General features: G+C 36.5%; 1 long non-coding RNA gene across 1 annotated transcript in view; it reads right to left on the bottom strand.

The window, feature by feature from the left end:
* Positions 1-1548: 1548 nt before the first annotated feature.
* Positions 1549-20315, bottom strand: part of LOC127919638 (uncharacterized) — a 21137-nt gene continuing 2370 nt past the window's right edge. The window contains exon 3 of the long non-coding RNA XR_008103544.1: positions 1549-1601. This is a non-coding gene — a long non-coding RNA (uncharacterized LOC127919638). The remainder of the gene's footprint in view (positions 1602-20315) is intronic.

Genomic DNA, 20315 nt, shown 5'->3' with positions numbered 1-20315 from the left:
CTGAGCTCAACATCAACACAGATTCATAACTGAACACTGAGCTCAACATCAAACACACATCAACACAGATTCACAACAGAACACTGAGCTCAACATCAAACACACATCAATATCATGGATTCATCAACTGAACACTGAGCTCAACATTAACACGGATTCACAACTAAACACTGAGCTCAACATCAACACAGATTCACAACAGAACACTGAGCTCAACATCAAACACACTTCAACATGGATTCACAACTGAACACTGAGCTCAACATCAACACAGATTCGCAACAGAACACTGAGCTCAACATCAAACACACTTCAACATGGATTCACAACTGAACACTGAGCTCAACATCAACACAGATTCACAACAGAACACTGAGCTCAACATCAAACACACTTCAACATGGATTCACAACTGAACACTGAGCTCAACATCAAACACACTTCAACATGGATTCACAACTAAACACTGAGCTCAGCATCAAACACAATTCAACATGGATTCACAACTGAACACTGAGCTCAACATCATGGATTCACCAACTGAACACTGAGCTCAACATCAACACAGATTCATAACTGAACACTGAGCTCAACATCAAACACATCAACATCATGGATTCACCAACAGAACACTGAGCTCAGCATCATGGATTCACCAACTGAACACTGAGCTCAACATCATGGATTCACCAACAGAACACTGAGCTCAACATCAAACACACGTTTTAATACCGGTGTGTTCTCACCCTGAAGATGGTCCTTATGTAGTGAGTGATGAGGTAGTTGTTGATGTTCAACGGCAGAGTGAGCTGAGGATCCACCTGGACCTTAGGGGCCTGGACCAGAGCTAGGCACTCAGAGTGGAGCTCCCTGCCACCTAGACACACAGAGATGTGAGGGGCCTGGACCAGAGCCAGGCACTCAGAGTGGAGCTCCCTGCCACCTAGACACACAGAGAGATGTGAGGGGCCTGGACCAGAGCTAGGAACTCAGAGTGGAGCTCCCTGCCACCTAGACACACAGAGAGATGTGAGGGGCCTGGACCCGAGCTAGGCACTCAGAGTGGAGCTCCCTGCCACCTAGACACACAGAGAGATGTGAGGGGCCTGGACCAGAGCTAGGCACTCAGAGTGGAGCTCCCTGCCACCTAGACACACAGAGAGACGTGAGGGGCCTGGACCAGAGCTAGGCACTCAGAGTGGAGCTCCCTGCCACCTAGACACACAGAGAGATGTGAGGGGCCTGGACCAGAGCTAGGCACTCAGAGTGGAGCTCCCTGCCACCTAGACACACAGAGAGATGTGAGGGGCCTGGACCAGAGCTAGACACTCAGAGTGGAGCTCCCTGCCACCTAGACACACAGAGAGATGTGAGGGGCCTGGACCAGAGCTCGGCACTCAGAGTGGAGCTCCCTGCCACCTAGACACACAGAGAGATGTGAGGGGCCTGGACCAGAGCTAGACAGAGAGATGGGAGGAGCTGGACCAGAGCTAGTGTGTTATTCAGGATAATAGCCTACCTGCTGTAGCCTGCAGCAGAAACCCCAACTCAGCAGGGATGGGCAGAGTTGTAACGTTCACCACTTCTCTGTTGGCCCGCTCCTACACAGAGGGGTTAGAGGTTAGAGGTCAGGGGTCAGTCAAGGGTTTAGATCAAATCTAGGGTCACCACATTTAAAACACTCAAATGAGGGACAATAGTATTCTATTATTCTGGTATTCTAGAATTCTAATATTCTAGTATTCCATTACTATAATATTATATTATTCTACTATTCCATTATTAGAATATTCTAGTATTCTAGTTTTCAATTATTAAATTATTCTATTATTCCAGTATTCTAGTATTCTATTATCCTAGTATTCTAGAATTCCTAGTATTTTTAGTATTCTAGTATTCTATTATCCTAGTATTCTAGAATTCCTAGTATTTTTAGTATTCTAGTATTCTATTATTCTAGTATTCTAGTATTCTGGTATTCTAATATTCTAGTATTCTCGTATTCAAGTACTCTAGTATTCCCAGTATTCTAATATTCTAGTATTCTAATAGTCTAGTGTTCTAGTATTCTAGTACTATAGTTTTCTAATATTCTAATATTCTAGAATTCTAGTATTCCAGTATTCTACTATTCTAATAGTCTAGTATTCCAGTATTCTAATATTCCAATATTCTAATATTCTAGTATTCCAGTATTCCAGTATTCTAATATTCTAGTATTCTACTATTCTATAATTCCAGTATTCTATTATTATAATATTCCAGTATTATAGTATTCTACTGTTATATTATTCTAGTATTCTAGGATGCTAGTATTTTTAGAATTCTAGTATTCTGATATTCTAGTATTACAGTATTCTATTATTCTAGTATTATATTATTCTTGTATTCTAATATTCTAGTATTGTAAAATTCTAGTATTCCATTATTATAATATTATATTGGTATAATTTTATAATATTCTAGTATTCCATTATTATAAGATTCTAGTAGTATAGTATTCTATTATTATAGTATTCTAGTATTATATTATTCCATTATTATAGTACTCTATTATTCTAGTATTCTACTATTATATTATTCTAGTATTCCATTATTATAATAGTATATATTCTAGTATTCCATGTTTCTAATATTCTAATATTCTTATATTCTAGTATTCTAATATTCTAGTATTCCATCATTATAATATTCTACTATTTTATTTTTATAGTATTCCAGGATTCTATTATTATAAAATCCATTATTATAGTATTCTATTATTATATTATTCCAGTATTATATTATTCTAGTATTCCATTATTATAATATTATAATATTCTAGTATTCAATTTTTCTAATATTCTAATATTCTAGTATTCTAATATTCTAATATTGTAGTACTCTAATATTCTAGTATTCTAATGTTCTAGTATTCTAATTTTCTAGTATTCCATTAATATAATATTATATCATTCTATTATGCCAGTATTCCATTATTATAATAGTCTAGTGTTCTAATATTCTAATTTTCCATTATATTAATATTCTAATATTATAGTATTCCATTATTATAATATTATAATATTCTGGTATTCTAAAATTCTAGTATTCTAATATTCTAGTATTCTATTATTATAATATTCAAGTATTTTGTTATTCCATTATTATTGTATTATAATAATCTAGTATTCTAGTATTCTAATTGTCCAGTATTCCATTATTATAGTATTATAGTATTCTATTATTCTAGTATTCTTAGTATTTTTAGTAGTCTAGTAGTCTGGTATTCTTGTATTCTTGTATTATATTATTCTAGAATTATATTATACTCTAGTATTCTAGTATTATTGTACTATAATATTCTAGTATTCCATTATCATAATATTATAATATTCTAGTATTCTAATAATCCAGTATTCTAATATTCTAGTATTCTAATATTCTAGTATTATAGTATTCTAATATTCTAGTATTCTAATATTCTAGTATTATAGTATTCTAATATTCTAGTATTCTGTTATTCAAATATTCTAATATTCCATTATTATAATATTATAATATTCTGGTATTCCATTATTATAATATTATAATATTATAATATTCCATTATTATAATATTATAATATTCTGGTATTCCATTATTATAATATTCTAGTATTCTATTATTATTATATTATAGTATGCCATTATAATGAGATTCTACAATTCCATTATTATTGTATTCTAATTTGTAGTATTCTAGTATTATTGTATTCTAGTATTATATTATTCTAATATTCTAGTATTCCATTATTTTAATATTTTAACATTCTGGTTTTCGTTTATTATAATATTATATTATTCTGGTATTATAAAAATATCGTATTCCATTATTATAATATTCTAGTATTAAAAAATTCTAGTATTCCATTATTATTGTATTCTGAAATTCTAGTATTCTGAAATTCGAGTAGTCAATTATTCTAGTATTATTGTATTCTAATATGTACTATTGTTTAACTTTATTTAACTAGACAAGTCAGTTATTTTCAATGACGGCCTAGGAACAGGGGGTGTCAGCTCGGGGGTTTGAACTTGCAACCTTCTAGTTACTAGTCCAACGCTCTAACCACTAGGCTACCCTGCCACCCAATAAAGTATAATTCCATTATTGTAGTATTCTGTGATTCTAGTATTTTATTATTTTATTAATCTAGTATTATAATATTCTAGTATTATAATATTCTAATATTATATTATTCTAGTATTATAATGTTCTAATATTCTAGTGTACTATTATTCAATTATCCATTATTCCAGTATTCTGTTATTCTAGTATTCTAGTATTCTAGTATTCAAGCATTCCTGTATTATATTTTTCCAACTCTCAACAGTAAGTTACCCTGACAGAGTTAGCTAAAATAACCTCTTCCCCCCCAAAGAATCTGCCCATCTCTGATACACAGAATATATTTTCATAAGCGCAAGGTGATTGAAAGACTGAGAATGTCTGACTGAAATACGGTTGAAAGAGACTGGTTAGAATGTCTAACTGAAATACGGGATTGAAAGAGACTGGTTAGAATGTCTAACTGAAATACGGGATTGAAAGAGACTGGTTAGAATGTCTAACTGAAATGTACGGGATTGAAAGAGACTGGTTAGAATGTCTAACTGAAATACGGGATTGAAAGAGACTGGTTAGAATGTCTAACTGAAATACGGGATTGAAAGAGACTGGTTAGAATGTCTAACTGAAATACGGGATTGAAAGAGACTGGTTAGAATGTCTAACTGAAATACGGGATTGAAAGAGACTGGTTAGAATGTCTAGCAATGTTGAAAGAGACTGGTTAGAATGTCTGAAATACGGGATTGAAAGAGACTGGTTAGAATGTCTAACTGAAATACGGGATTGAAAGAGACTGGTTAGAATGTCTAACTGAAATACGGGATTGAAAGAGACTGGTTAGAATGTCTAACTGAAATACGGGATTGAAAGAGACTGGTTAGAATGTCTAACTGAAATGCGGGATTGAAAGAGACTGGTTAGAATGTCTAACTGAAATACGGGATTGAAAGAGACTGGTTAGAATGTCTAACTGAAATACGGGATTGAAAGAGACTGGTTAGAATGTCTAACTGAAATACGGGATTGAAAGAGACTGGTTAGAATGTCTAACTGAAATACGGGATTGAAAGAGACTGGTTAGAATGTCTAACTGAAATACGGGATTGAAAGAGACTGGTTAGAATGTCTAACTGAAATACGGGATTGAAAGAGACTGGTTAGAAATGGTCTAACTGAAATACGGGATTGAAAGAGACTGGATTTGAATGTCTAACTGAAATACGGGATTGAAAGAGACTGGTTACTGGTTGGAGACTGGTTAGAATGTCTAACTGAAATACGGGATTGAACTGGTTAGAATGTCCTACGAGGAGACTGGTTAGAATGTCTAACTGATTGAAAGAGACTGGTTAGAATGTCTAACTGAAATACGGGATTGAAAGAGACTGGGAATGTCTAACTGAAAAGAGACTGGTTAGAATGTCTAACTGAAATACGGGATTGAAAGAGACTGGTTAGAATGTCTAACTGAACTGAAATACGGGGATTGAAAGAGACTGGTTAGAATGGTCTAACTGAAATACGGGATTGAAAGAGACTGGTTAGAATGTCTAACTGAAATACGGGATTGAAAGAGACTGGTTAGAATGTCTAACTGAAATACGGGATTGAAAGAGACTGGTTAGAATGTCTAACTGAAATACGGGATTGAAAGAGACTGGTTAGAATGTCTAACTGAAATACGGGATTGAAAGAGACTGGTTGGAGACTGGTCTAACTGAAATACGGGATTGAAAGAGACTGGTTAGAATGTCTAACTGAAATACGGGATTGAAAGAGACTGGTTAGAATGTCTAACTGAAATACGGGATTGAAAGAGACTGGGTTTGAGAGACTGGTCTAACTGGTTAGAATGTCTAACTGAAATACGGGATTGAAAGAGACTGGTTAGAATGTCTAACTGAAATTGAAAGAGACTGGGAATTGAAAGAGACTGGTTAGAATGTCTAACTGAAATACGGGTTGAAAGAGACTGGTTAGAATGTCTAACTGAAATACGGGATTGAAAGAGACTGGTTAGAATGTCTAACTGAAATACGGGATTGAAAGAGACTGGTTAGAATGTCTAACTGAAATACGGGATTGAAAGAGACTGGTTAGAATGTCTAACTGAAATACGGGATTGAAAGAGACTGGTTAGAATGTCTAACTGAATACGGGATTGAAAGAGACTGGTTAGAATGTCTAACTGAAATACGGGATTGAAAGAGACTGGTTAGAATGTCTAACTGAAATACGGGATTGAAAGAGACTGGTTAGAATGTCTATGAAATACGGGATTGAAAGAGACTGGTTAGAATGTCTAACTGAAATACGGGATTGAAAGAGCGGGATTGAAAGAGACTGGTTAGAATGTCTAACTGAAATGCAGGATTGAAAGAGACTGGTTAGAATTCTCTAACTGAAATAAGGGATTGAAAGAGACTGGTTAGAATGTCTAACTGAAATACGGGATTGAAAGAGACTGGTTAGAATGTCTAACTGAAATACGGGATTGAAAGAGACTGGTTAGAATGTCTAACTGAAATACGGGATTGAAAGAGACTGGTTAGAATGTCTAACTGAAATACGGGATTGAAAGAGACTGGTTAGAATGTCTAACTGAAATACGGGGATTGAAAGAGACTGGTTAGAATGTCTAACTGAAATACGGGATTGAAAGAGACTGGTTAGAATGTCTGAACGGGATTGAAAGAGACTGGTTAGAATGTCTTGAGACGGGATTAGGGGTTAGAATGTCTAACTGAAATACGGGATTGAAAGAGACTGGTTAGAATGTCTAACTGAAATACGGGATTGAAAGAGACTGGTTAGAATGTCTAACTGAAATATTGAAAGAGACTGGGATTGAAAGAGACTGGTTAGAATGTCTAACTGAAATACGGGATTGAAAGAGACTGGTTAGAATGTCTGGTTAGAATGTCTAACTGAAATACGGGATTGAAAGAGACTGGTTAGAATGTCTAACTGAAATACGGGATTGAAAGAGACTGGTTAGAATGTCTACTGAAATACGGGATTGAAAGAGACTGGTTAGAATGTCTAACTGAAATACGGGATTGAAAGAGACTGGTTAGAATGTCTAACTGAAATACGGGATTGAAAGAGACTGGATTGGAGGTCTAACTGAAATACGGGATTGAAAGAGACTGGATTAAATGTCTAACTGAAATACGGGATTGAAAGAGACTGGTTAGAATGTCTAACTGAAATACGGGATTGAAAGAGACTGGTTAGAATGTCTAACTGAAATACGGGATTGAAAGAGACTGGTTAGAATGTCTAACTGAAATACGGGATTGAAAGAGACTGGTTAGAATGTCTAACTGAAATACGGGATTGAAAGAGACTGGTTAGAATGTCTAACTGAAATACGGGATTGAAAGAGACTGGTTAGAATGTCTAACTGAAATACGGGATTGAAAGAGACTGGTTAGAATGTCTAACTGAAATACGGGATTGAAAGAGACTGGTTAGAATGTCTAACTGAAATACGGGATTGAAAGAGACTGGTTGGAGACTGGTCTAACTGAAATACGGGATTGAAAGAGACTGGTTAGAATGTCTAACTGAAATACGGGATTGAAAGAGACTGGTTAGAATGTCTAACTGAAATACGGGATTGAAAGAGACTGGTTAGAATGGGAATGAAATACGGGATTGAAAGAGACTGGTTAGAATGTCTAACTGAAATACGGGATTGAAAGAGACTGGTTAGAATGTCTAACTGAAATACGGGATTGAAAGAGACTGGTTAGAATGTCTAACTGAAATACGGGATTGAAAGAGACTGGTTAGAATGTCTAACTGAAATACGGGATTGAAAGAGACTGGTTAGAATGTCTAACTGAAATACGGGATTGAAAGAGACTGGTTAGAATGTCTAACTGAAATACGGGATTGAAAGAGACTGGTTAGAATGTCTAACTGAAATACGGGATTGAAAGAGACTGGTTAGAATGTCTAACTGAAATACGGGATTGAAAGAGACTGGTTAGAATGTCTAACTGAAATCGGGATTGAAAGAGACTGGTTAGAATGTCTACTGGGGATTGAAAGAGACTGGTTAGAATGTCTAACTGAAATACGGGATTGAAAGAGACTGGTTAGAATGTCTAGCTGAAATACGGGATTGAAAGAGACTGGTTAGAATGTCTAACTGAAATACGGGATTGAAAGAGACTGGTTAGAATGTCTAACTGAAATACGGGATTGAAAGAGACTGGTTAGAATGTCTAACTGAAATACGGGATTGAAAGAGACTGGTTAGAATGTCTAACTGAAATACGGGATTGAAAGAGACTGGTTAGAATGTCTAACTGAAATACGGGATTGAAAGAGACTGGTTAGAATGTCTAACTGAAATACGGGATTGAAAGAGACTGGTTAGAATGTCTAACTGAAATACGGGATTGAAAGAGACTGGTTAGAATGTCTAACTGAAATACGGGATTGAAAGAGACTGGTTAGAATGTCTAACTGAAATACGGGATTGAAAGAGACTGGTTAGAATGTCTAACTGAAATACGGGATTGAAAGAGACTGGTTAGAATGTCTAACTGAAATACGGGATTGAAAGAGACTGGTTAAAATGTCTAACTGAAATACGGGATTGAAAGAGACTGGTTGGAGATTGAAAGAGACTGGTTAGAATGTCTAACTGAAATACGGGATTGAAAGAGACTGGTTAGAATGTCTAACTGAAATACGGGATTGAAAGAGACTGGTTAGAATGTCTAACTGAAATACGGGATTGAAAGAGACTGGTTAGAATGTCTAACTGAAATACGGGATTGAAAGAGACTGGTTAGAATGTCTAACTGAAATACGGGATTGAAAGAGACTGGTTAGAATGTCTAACTGAAATACGGGATTGAAAGAGACTGGTTAGAATGTCTAACTGAAATACGGGATTGAAAGAGACTGGTTAGAATGTCTAACTGAAATACGGGATTGAAAGAGACTGGTTAGAATGTCTAACTGAAATACGGGATTGAAAGAGACTGGTTAGAATGTCTAACTGAAATACGGGATTGAAAGAGACTGGTTAGAATGTCTAACTGAAATACGGGATTGAAAGAGACTGGTTAGAATGTCTAACTGAAATACGGGATTGAAAGAGACTGGTTAGAATGTCTAACTGAAATACGGGATTGAAAGAGACTGGTTAGAATGTCTAACTGTCTAACTGAAAGAGACTGTTGAATGTCGTTGAAAGAGACTGGTTAGAATGTCTAACTGAAATACGGGATTGAAAGAGACTGGTTAGAATGTCTAACTGAAATACGGGATTGAAAGAGACTGGTTAGAATGTCTAACTGAAATACGGGATTGAAAGAGACTGGTTAGAATGTCTAACTGAAATACGGGATTGAAAGAGACTGGTTAGAATGTCTAACTGAAATACGGGATTGAAAGAGACTGGTTAGAATGTCTAACTGAAATACGGGATTGAAAGAGACTGGTTAGAATGTCTAACTGAAATACGGGATTGAAAGAGACTGGTTAGAATGTCTAACTGAAATACGGGATTGAAAGAGACTGGTTAGAATGTCTAACTGAAATGCAGGATTGAAAGAGACTGGTTAGAATGTCTAACTGAAATACGGGATTGAAAGAGACTGGTTAGAATGTCTAACTGAAATACGGGATTGAAAGAGACTGGTTAGAATGTCTGGGATTGAAAGAGACTGGTTAGAATGTCTAACTGAAATACGGGATTGAAAGAGACTGGTTAGAATGTCTAACTGGGATGTCTAACTGAAATACGGGATTGAAAGAGACTGGTTAGAATGTCTAACTGAAATACGGGATTGAAAGAGACTGGTTAGAATGTCTAACTGAAATACGGGATTGAAAGAGACTGGTTAGAATGTCTAACTGAAATACGGGATTGAAAGAGACTGGTTAGAATGTCTAACTGAAATACGGGATTGAAAGAGACTGGTTAGAATGTCTAACTGAAATACGGGATTGAAAGAGACTGGTTAGAATGTCTAACTGAAATACGGGATTGAAAGAGACTGGTTAAATGTCTAACTGAAATACGGGATTGAAAGAGACTGGTTAGAATGTCTAACTGAAATACGGGATTGAAAGAGACTGGTTAGAATGTCTAACTGAAATACGGGATTGAAAGAGAATGTCTAACTGGGGATTGAAAGGAATGAATGTCTAACTGAAATACGGGATTGAAAGAGACTGGTTAGAATGTCTAACTGAAATACGGGATTGAAAGAGACTGGTTAGAATGTCTAACTGAAATACGGGATTGAAAGAGACTGGTTAGAATGTCTAACTGAAATACGGGATTGAAAGAGACTGGTTAGAATGTCTAACTGAAATACGGGATTGAAAGAGACTGGTTAGAATGTCTAACTGAAATACGGGATTGAAAGAGACTGGTTAGAATGTCTAACTGAAATACGGGATTGAAAGAGACTGGTTAGAATGTCTAACTGAAATACGGGATTGAAAGAGACTGGTTAGAATGTCTAACTGAAATACGGGATTGAAAGAGACTGGTTAGAATGTCTAACTGAAATACGGGATTGAAAGAGACTGGTTAGAATGTCTAACTGAAATACGGGATTGAAAGAGACTGGTTAGAATGTCTAACTGAAATACGGGATTGAAAGAGACTGGTTAGAATGTCTAACTGAAATACGGGATTGAAAGAGACTGGTTAGAATGTCTAACTGAAATACGGGATTGAAAGAGACTGGTTAGAATGTCTAACTGAAATACGGGATTGAAAGAGACTGGTTAGAATGTCTAACTGAAATACGGGATTGAAAGAGACTGGTTAGAATGTCTAACTGAAATACGGGATTGAAAGAGACTGGTTAGAATGTCTAACTGAAATACGGGATGAAAGACCGGTAACTGGGATTGAAAGAGACTGGTTAGAATGTCTAACTGAAATACGGGATTGAAAGAATGACTGGTTAGAATGTCTAACTGAAATACGGGATTGAAAGAGACTGGTTAGAATGTCTAACTGAAATACGGGATTGAAAGAGACTGGTTAGAATGTCTAACTGAAATACGGGATTGAAAGAGACTGGTTAGAATGTCTAACTGAAATACGGGATTGAAAGAGACTGGTTAGAATGTCTAACTGAAATACGGGATTGAAAGAGACTGGTTAGAATGTCTAACTGAAATACGGGATTGAAAGAGACTGGTTAGAATGTCTAACTGAAATACGGGATTGAAAGAGACTGGTTAGAATGTCTAACTGAAATACGGGATTGAAAGAGACTGGTTAGAATGTCTAACTGAAATACGGGATTGAAACTGGTTAGAATGTCTAACTGAAATACGGGATTGAAAGAGAGACTGGTTAGAATGTCTAACTGAAATACGGGATTGAAAGAGACTGGTTAGAATGTCTAACTGAAATACGGGATTGAAAGAGACTGGTTGGAACTGAAATCGGGATTGAAAGAGACTAACTGAAATACGGGATTGAAAGAGACTGGTTAGAATGTCTAACTGAAATACGGGATTGAAAGAGACTGGTTAGAATGTCTAACTGAAATACGGGATTGAAAGAGACTGGTTAGAATGTCTAACTGAAATGTCTACGGGATTGAAAGAGACTGGTTAGAATGTCTAACTGAAATACGGGATTGAAAGAGACTGGTTAGAATGTCTAACTGAAATACGGGATTGAAAGAGACTGGTTAGAATGTCTAACTGAAATACGGGATTGAAAGAGACTGGTTAGAATGTCTAACTGAAATCGGGATTAAAAGAGACTGGTTAGAATGTCTAACTGAAATACGGGATTGAAAGAGACTGGTTAGAATGTCTAACTGAAATACGGGATTGAAAGAGACTGGTTAGAATGTCTAACTGAAATACGGATTGAAAGAGACTGGTTAGAATGTCTAACTGAAATACGGGATTGAAAGAGACTGGTTAGAATGTCTAACTGAAATACGGGATTGAAAGAGACTGGTTAGAATGTCTAACTGAAATACGGGATTGAAAGAGACTGGTTAGAATGTCTAACTGAAATACGGATTGAAAGAGACTGGTTAGAATGTCTAACTGAAATACGGGATTGAAAGAGACTGGTTAGAATGTCTAACTGAAATACGGGATTGAAAGAGACTGGTTAGAATGTCTAACTGAAATACGGGATTGAAAGAGACTGGTTAGAATGTCTAACTGAAATACGGGATTGAAAGAGACTGGTTAGAATGTCTAACTGAAATACGGGATTGAAAGAGACTGGTTAGAATGTCTAACTGAAATACGGGGGATTGAAAGAGACTGGTTAGAATGTCTAACTGAAATACGGGATTGAAAGAGACTGGTTAGAATGTCTAACTGAAATACGGGATTGAAAGAGACTGGTTAGAATGTCTAACTGAAATACGGGATTGAAAGAGACTGGTTAGAATGTCTAACTGAAATACGGGAATGAAAGAGACTGGTTAGAATGTCTAACTGAAATACGGGATTGAAAGAGACTGGTTAGAATGTCTAACTGAAATACGGGATTGAAAGAGACTGGGTAGAATGTCTAACTGAAATACGGGATTGAAAGAGACTGGTTAGAATGTCTAACTGAAATACGGGATTGAAAGAGAGACTGAAAGAGACTGGTTTAGAATGTCTAACTGAAATACGGGATTGAAAGAGACTGGTTAGAATGTCTAACTGAAATACGGGATTGAAAGAGACTGGTTAGAATGTCTAACTGAAATACGGGATTGAAAGAGACTGGTTAACTGAAATACGGATTGAAAGAGACTGGTGTCTAACTGAAATACGGGATTGAAAGAGACTGGTTAGAATGTCTAACTGAAATACGGGATTGAAAGAGACTGGTTAGAATGTCTAACTGAAATACGGGATTGAAAGAGACTGGTTAGAATGTCTAACTGAAATACGGGATTGAAAGAGACTGGTTAGAATGTCTAACTGAAATACGGGATTGAAAGAGACTGGTTAGAATGTCTAACTGAAATACGGATTGGAGATTGAAAACTGAGACTGGTTAGAATGTCTAACTGAAATACGGGATTGAAAGAGACTGGTTAGAATGTCTAACTGAAATACGGGATTGAAAGAGACTGGTTAGAATGTCTAACTGAAATACGGGATTGAAAGAGACTGGTTAGAATGTCTAACTGAAATACGGGATTGAAAGAGACTGGTTGGAATGTCTAACTGAAATACGGGATTGAAAGAGACTGGTTAGAATGTCTAACTGAAATACGGGATTGAAAGAGACTGGTTAGAATGTCTAACTGAAATACGGGATTGAAAGAGACTGGTTAGAATGTCTAACTGAAATACGGGATTGAAAGAGACTGGTTAGAATGTCTAACTGAAATACGGGATTGAAAGAGACTGGTTAGAATGTCTAACTGAAATACGGGATTGAAAGAGACTGGTTAGAATGTCTAACTGAAATACGGGATTGAAAGAGACTGGTTAGAATGTCTAACTGAAATACGGGATTGAAAGAGACTGGTTAGAATGTCTAACTGAAATACGGGATTGAAAGAGACTGGTTGGAATGTCTAACTGAAATACGGGATTGAAAGAGACTGGTTAGAATGTCTAACTGAAATACGGGATTGAAAGAAGAATGTCTAACTGAAATACTTGAAAGAGACTGGGTTAGAATGTTGAAAGAGACTGGTTAGAATGTCTAACTGAAATACGGGATTGAAAGAGACTGGTTAGAATGTCTAACTGAAATACGGGATTGAAAGAGACTGGTTAGAATGTCTAACTGAAATACGGGATTGAAAGAGACTGGTTAGAATGTCTAACTGAAATACGGGATTGAAAGAGACTGGTTAGAATGTCTAACTGAAATACGGGATTGAAAGAGACTGGTTAGAATGTCTAACTGAAATACGGGATTGAAAGAGACTGGTTAGAATGTCTAACTGAAATACGGGATTGAAAGAGACTGGTTAGAATGTCTAACTGAAATACGGGATTGAAAGAGACTGGTTAGAATGTCTAACTGAAATACGGGATTGAAAGAGACTGGTTAGAATGTCTAACTGAAATACGGGATTGAAAGAGACTGGTTAGAATGTCTAACTGAAATACGGGATTGAAAGAGACTGGTTAGAATGTCTAACTGAAATACGGGATTGAAAGAGACTGGTTAGAATGTCTAACTGAAATACGGGATTGAAAGAGACTGGTTAGAATGTCTAACTGAAATACGGGATTGAAAGAGACTGGTTAGAATGTCTAACTGAAATACGGGATTGAAAGAGACTGGTTAGAATGTCTAACTGAAATACGGGATTGAAAGAGACTGGTTAGAATGTCTAACTGAAATAAATACGGGAATGTCTAACTGAAATACGGGAGAAAGAGACTGGTTAGAATGTCTAACTGAAATACGGGATTGAAAGAGACTGGTTAGAATGTCTAACTGAAATACGGGATTGAAAGAGACTGGTTAGAATGTCTAACTGAAATACGGGATTGAAAGAGACTGGTTAGAATGTCTAACTGAAATACGGGATTGAAAGAGAGAATGTCTGGTTAAAGAATGTCTAACTGAAATACGGGATTGAAAGAGACTGGTTAGAATGTCTAACTGAAATACGGGATTGAAAGAGACTGGTTAGAATGTCTAACTGAAATACGGGATTGAAAGAGACTGGTTAGAATGTCTAACTGAAATACGGGATTGAAAGAGACTGGTTAGAATGTCTAACTGAAATACGGGATTGAAAGAGACTGGTTAGAATGTCTAACTGAAATACGAAAAGAGACTGTTAAATGTCTAACTGAAATACGGGATTGAAAGAGACTGGTTAGAATGTCTAACTGAAATACGGGATTGAAAGAGACTGGTTAGAATGTCTAACTGAAATACGGGATTGAAAGAGACTGGTTAGAATGTCTAACTGAAATACGGGATTGAAAGAGACTGGTTAGAATGTCTAACTGAAATACGGGATTGAAAGAGACTGGTTAGAATGTCTAACTGAAATACGGGATTGAAAGAGACTGTCTAACTGAAATAACTGGGATTGAAAGAGACTGGTTAGAATGTCTAACTGAAATACGGGATTGAAAGAGACTGGTTAGAATGTCTAACTGAAATACGGGATTGAAAGAGACTGGTTAGAATGTCTAACTGAAATACGGGATTGAAAGAGACTGGTTAGAATGTCTAACTGAAATACGGGATTGAAAGAGACTGGTTAGAATGTCTAACTGAAATACGGGATTGAAAGAGACTGGTTAGAATGTCTAACTGAAATACGGGATTGAAAGAGACTGGTTAGAATGTCTAACTGAAATACGGGATTGAAAGAACTGAAATGTCTACTGAAATGGGATTGAAAGAGACTGGTTAGAATGTCTAACTGAAATACGGGATTGAAAGAGACTGGTTAGAATGTCTAACTGAAATACGGGATTGAAAGAGACTGGTTAGAATGTCTAACTGAAATACGGGATTGAAAGAGACTGGTTAGAATGTCTAACTGAAATACGGGATTGAAAGAGACTGGTTAGAATGTCTAACTGAAATACGGGATTGAAAGAAAGAGACTGGTTAGAATGTCTAACTGAAATACGGGATTGAAAGAGACTGGTTAGAATGTCTAACTGAAATACGGGATTGAAAGAGACTGGTTAGAATGTCTAACTGAAATACGGGATTGAAAGAGACTGGGTTAGAATGTCTAACTGAAATACGGGATTGAAAGAGACTGGTTAGAATGTCTAACTGAAATACGGATTGAAAGAGACTGGTTAGAATGTCTAACTGAAATACGGGATTGAAAGAGACTGGTTAGAATGTCTAACTGAAATACGGGATTGAAAGAGACTGGTTAGAATGTCTAACTGAAATACGGGATTGAAAGAGACTGGTTAGAATGTCTAACTGAAATACGGGATTGAAAGAGACTGGTTAGAATGTCTAACTGAAATACGGGATTGAAAGAGACTGGTTAGAATGTCTAACTGAAATACGGGATTGAAAGAGACTGGTTAGAATGTCTAACTGAAATACGGGATTGAAAGAGACTGGTTAGAATGTCTAACTGAAATACGGGATTGAAAGAGACTGGTTAGGAATGTCTAACTGAAATACGGGATTGAAAGAGACTGGTTAGAATGTCTAACTGAAATACGAGAAAGAGACTGGTTAGAATGTTAACTGAATGGGATTGAAAGAGACTGGTTAGAATGTCTAACTGAAATACGGGATTGAAAGAGACTGGTTAGAATGTCTAACTGAAATACGGGATTGAAAGAGACTGGTTAGAATGTCTAACTGAAATACTTGAAATGGTTAGAATGTCTAGTAACTGAAATGGATTGAAAGAGACTGGTTAGAATGTCTAACTGAAATACGGGATTGAAAGAGACTGGTTAGAATGTCTAACTGAAATACGGGATTGAAAGAGACTGGTTAGAATGTCTAACTGAAATACGGGAAAGGGCTGAAAGAGACTGGTGGTTAGAATGTCTAACTGAAATACGGGATTGAAAGAGACTGGTTAGAATGTCTAAAATACGGGATTGAAATGAGTTAGAATGTCTAACTGAAATACGGGATTGAAAGAGACTGGTTAGAATGTCTAACTGAAATACGGGATTGAAAGAGACTGGTTAGAATGTCTAACTGAAATACGGGATTGAAAGAGACTGGTTAGAATGTCTAACTGAAATACGGGATTGAAAGAGACTGGTGTAGGGAATGTCTAACTGAAATACGGGATTGAAAGAGACTGGTTAGAATGTCTAACTGAAATACGAGATTGAAAGGAGACTGGTTAGAATGTCTAACTGAAATACGGGATTGAAAGAGACTGGTTAGAATGTCTAACTGAAATACGGGATTGAAAGAGACTGGTTAGAATGTCTAACTGAAATACGGGATTGAAAGAGACTGGTTAGAATGTCTAACTGAAATACGGGATTGAAAGAGACTGGTTAGAATGTCTAACGGGATTGAAAGAGACTGGTTAGAATGTCTACTGAAATACGGGATTGAAAGAGACTGGTTAGAATGTCTAACTGAAATACGGGATTGAAAGAGACTGGTTAGAATGTCTAACTGAAATACGGGATTGAAAGAGACTGGTTGGAGACTGGTCTAACTGAAATACGGGATTGAAAGAGACTGGTTAGAATGTCTAACTGAAATACGGGATTGAAAGAGACTGGTTAGAATGTCTAACTGAAATACGGGATTGAAAGAGACTGGTTAGAATGTCTAACTGAAATACGGGATTGAAAGAGACTGGTTAGAATGTCTAACTGAAATACGGGATTGAAAGAGACTGGTTAGAATGTCTAACTGAAATACGGGATTGAAAGAGACTGGTTAGAATGTCTAACTGAAATACGGGATTGAAAGAGACTGGTTAGAATGTCTAACTGAAATACGGGATTGAAAGAGACTGGTTAGAATGTCTAACTGAAATACGGGATTGAAAGAGACTGGTTAGAATGTCTAACTGAAATACGGGAATTGAAAGAGACTGGTTAGAATGTCTAACTGGAAATACGGGATTGAAAGAGACTGGTTAGAATGTCTAACTGAAATACGGGATTGAAAGAGACTGGTTAGAATGTCTAACTGAAATACGGGATTGAAAGAGACTGGTTAGAATGTCTAACTGAAATAACTGAAATACGGGATTGAAAGAGACTGGTTAGAATGTCTAACTGAAAGATTGAAAGAGACTGGTTAGAATGTCTAACTGAAATACGGGATTGAAAGAGACTGGTTGAGAATGTCTAACTGAAATACGGGATTGAAAGAGACTGGTTAGAATGTCTAACTGAAATACGGGATTGAAAGAGACTGGTTAGAATGTCTAACTGAAATACGGGATTGAAAGAGACTGGTTAGAATGTCTAACTGAAATACGGGATTGAAAGAGACTGGTTAGAATGTCTAACTGAAATACGGGATTGAAAGAGACTGGTTAGAATGTCTAACTGAAATACGGGATTGAAAGAGACTGGTTAGAATGTCTAACTGAAATACGGGATTGAAAGAGACTGGTTAGAATGTCTAACTGAAATACGGGATTGAAAGAGACTGGTTAGAATGTCTAACTGAAATACGGGATTGAAAGAGACTGGTTAGAATGTCTAACTGAAATACGGGATTGAAAGAGACTGGTTAGAATGTCTAACTGAAATACGGGATTGAAAGAGACTGGTTAGAATGTCTAACTGAAATACGGGATTGAAAGAGACTGGTTAGAATGTCTAACTGAAATATTGAAAGAGACTGGTTAGAATGTGAAACGGAATTGGAGAGACTGGTTAGAATGTCTAACTGAAATACGGGATTGAAAGAGACTGGTTAGAATGTCTGACTGAAATACGGGATTGAAAGAGACTGGTTAGAATGTCTAACTGAAATACGGGATTGAAAGAGACTGGGATTGAAAGAGACTGGTTAGAATGTCTAACTGAAATACGGGATTGAAAGAGACTGGTTAGAATGTCTAACTGAAATACGGGATTGAAAGAGACTGGTTAGAATGTCTGACTGAAATACGGGATTGAAAGAGACTGGTTAGAATGTCTAACTGAAATACGGGATTGAAAGAGACTGGTTAGAATGTCTAACTGAAATACGGGATTGAAAGAGACTGGTTAGAATGTCTAACTGAAATACGGGATTGAAAGAGACTGGTTAGAATGTCTAACTGAAATACGGGATTGAAAGAGACTGGTTAGAATGTCTAACTGAAATACGGGATTGAAAGAGACTGGTTAGAATGTCTAACTGAAATACGGGATTGAAAGAGACTGGTTAGAATGTCTAACTGAAATACGGGATTGAAAGAGACTGGTTAGAATGTCTAACTGAAATACGGGATTGAAAGAGACTGGTTAGAATGTCTAACTGAAATACGGGATTGAAAGAGACTGGTTAGAATGTCTAACTGAAATACGGGATTGAAAGAGACTGGTTAGAATGTCTAACTGAAATACGGGATTGAAAGAGGCTGGTTAGAATGTCTAACTGAAATACGGGATTGAAAGAGACTGGTTAGAATGTCTAACTGAAATACGGGATTGAAAGAGACTGGTTAGAATGTCTAACTGAAATAATGGGATTGAAAGAGACTGGTTAGAATGTCTAACTGAAATACGGGATTGAAAGAGACTGGTTAGAATGTCTAACTGAAATACGGGATTGAAAGAGACTGGTGTCTAACTGAATGGGATTGAAAGAGACTGGAATGTCTAACTGAAATACGGGATTGAAAGAGACTGGTTAGAATGTCTAACTGAAATACGGGATTGAAAGAGACTGGTTAGAATGTCTAACTGAAATACGGGATTGAAAGAGACTGGTTAGAATGTCTAACTGAAATACGGGATTGAAAGAGACTGGTTAGAATGTCTAACTGAAATACGGGATTGAAAGAGACTGGTTAGAATGTCTAACTGAAATACGGGATTGAAAGAGACTGGTTAGAATGTCTAACTGAAATACGGGATTGAAAGAGACTGGTTAGAATGTCTAACTGAAATACGGGATTGAAAGAGACTGGTTAGAATGTCTAACTGAAATACGGGATTGAAAGAGACTGGTTAGAATGTCTAACTGAAATACGGGATTGAAAGAGACTGGTTAGAATGTCTAACTGAAATACGGGATTGAAAGAGACTGGTTAGAATGTCTAACTGAAATACGGGATTGAAAGAGACTGGTTAGAATGTCTAACTGAAATACGGGATTGAAAGAGACTGGTTGTGAATGTCTAACTGAAATACTGGGATTGAAAGAGACTGGTTAGAATGTCTAACTGAAATACGGATTGAAAGAGACTGGTTAGAATGTCTAACTGAAATACGGGATTGAAAGAGACTGGTTAGAATGTCTAACTGAAATACGGGATTGAAAGAGACTGGTTAGAATGTCTAACTGAAATACGGGATTGAAAGAGACTGGTTGGAATGTCTAACTGAAATACGGGATTGAAAGAGACTGGTTAGAATGTCTAACTGAAATACTGGTTAGAATGTCTAACTGAAATACGGATTGAAAGACTGGTTAGAATGTCCTGAAATACGGATTGAAAGAGACTGGTTGGAAATACGGGATCTAACTGAAATACGGGATTGAAAGAGACTGGTTAGAATGTCTAACTGAAATACGGGATTGAAAGAGACTGGTTAGAATGTCTAACTGAAATACGGGATTGAAAGAGACTGGTTAGAATGTCTAACTGAAATAC

The sequence above is a fragment of the Oncorhynchus keta genome, unplaced genomic scaffold (genome assembly GCF_023373465.1).
Source record: "Oncorhynchus keta strain PuntledgeMale-10-30-2019 unplaced genomic scaffold, Oket_V2 Un_contig_17303_pilon_pilon, whole genome shotgun sequence".
Classification (NCBI taxonomy): Eukaryota; Metazoa; Chordata; class Actinopteri; order Salmoniformes; family Salmonidae; genus Oncorhynchus; species Oncorhynchus keta.
Note: the sequence above shows the minus strand (reverse complement) of the source record. Positions and strands in the feature narration are given on the sequence as shown.